The following is a 1235-nucleotide window of genomic DNA, read 5'->3' as shown; positions in this document are numbered from 1 at the left end:
ACGGAGTAGTGGTGGAGAACTGATACCTATTGATCAAGAAATTGAAAAAACTTTGAAAAAGCAAAAGAAGGAGAAAAAGAGCAAAATGGAGCAAGAGCAACAAACTCAAAATAATCCAAGGACATTGAGCTCATATGCTACACCTACTCTGGATGGCACTACCTCAAGCATTAGAAGGCCCAATGTGCAAGCAAACAACTTCGAGATCAAGCCTGCAATTATTCAGATGATCCAGATGAGTGTATAATTTTCTGGCCCTAATGAGGATCCTAACTCTCATATTGCTAATTTTCTTGAAATATGTGATACTTTTAGGCATAATGGAGTTAGTGAGGATGCAGTTCGACTTAGGTTGTTTCCCTTTTCCTTGAAAGATAGAGCAAAAGAATGGCTTAATTCTCTTCCAGCAGGTTCTATTACTACATGGAATGATTTGGCACAAAAGTTTTTATCTAAATATTTTCCACCTTCTAAAACGGCTAAATTAAGGAATGACATAACAACTTTTTCACAATTTGGTAATGAATCCTTATATGAGTCGTGGGAGAGATTTAAAGAAATGCTTAGGAAATGTCCTCACCATGGTCTACCTGTTTGGATGCAAGTACAAACTTTTTATAGTGGCATTAATCAATCTTCTCGTTCGATGTTAGATGCAACTGTAGGTGGTACCCTTATGAGGAAAACTCCTGAGGAAGCATATGAACTTTTGGAAGAGATGGCAGCCAACAGTTATCAATGGGACAATGAAAGAGCAAATAAAAAGGGAGTTGGAATTTATAATGTTGATTCTATCACTGCTTTATCTGTTCAAATTGCTGAATTAAATAAGAATTTGGGTAATTTAGGGGTTTCAGCTATGAATGCTTCTTCTTCTTCTTCTTCCCCCCATTTTCTTTCTTGTGAGCTTTGTGGGCGAGGGGGACATGCTAGTGTAGATTGTCAAGTAGGAAATCCTTTTTCTTCTAGTTCTTCTGAACAAGCTAATTTTATTTCCTATGGTGGCAACAAGTCAAATTTTAATCCCTACTCCAACACTTACAATCCAGGATGGAGGAGCCATCCTAATCTTTCTTGGAGTAATAATCAACAAAGAGTGCCTCCCGGCTTTCAACAACAACATCAAATTCCACAAGAGAAGAAGTCGAATTTGGAAGATATGATGGCAAAGTTTATCAATAGTACAAAGGCAAGAATGCAAAGCTTAGAAACTCAAATTGGACAGCTTGCCCAAG

The 1235-nt window shown here is 37.5% G+C and overlaps 1 non-coding gene across 1 annotated transcript; it reads right to left on the bottom strand.

Moving 5' to 3' along the window:
- Positions 1-481: 481 nt before the first annotated feature.
- On the bottom strand, positions 482-588 carry LOC127787745 (small nucleolar RNA R71). The gene has a single exon (XR_008020210.1). It is a non-coding gene; the product is annotated as a small nucleolar RNA R71 (small nucleolar RNA).
- Between the last annotated feature and the right edge of the window lie 647 nt (positions 589-1235).

This window comes from Diospyros lotus, chromosome 12 (assembly GCF_014633365.1).
Source record: "Diospyros lotus cultivar Yz01 chromosome 12, ASM1463336v1, whole genome shotgun sequence".
Taxonomy (NCBI): Eukaryota; Viridiplantae; Streptophyta; class Magnoliopsida; order Ericales; family Ebenaceae; genus Diospyros; species Diospyros lotus.
This window is presented reverse-complemented; position numbering and strand designations above follow the sequence as displayed.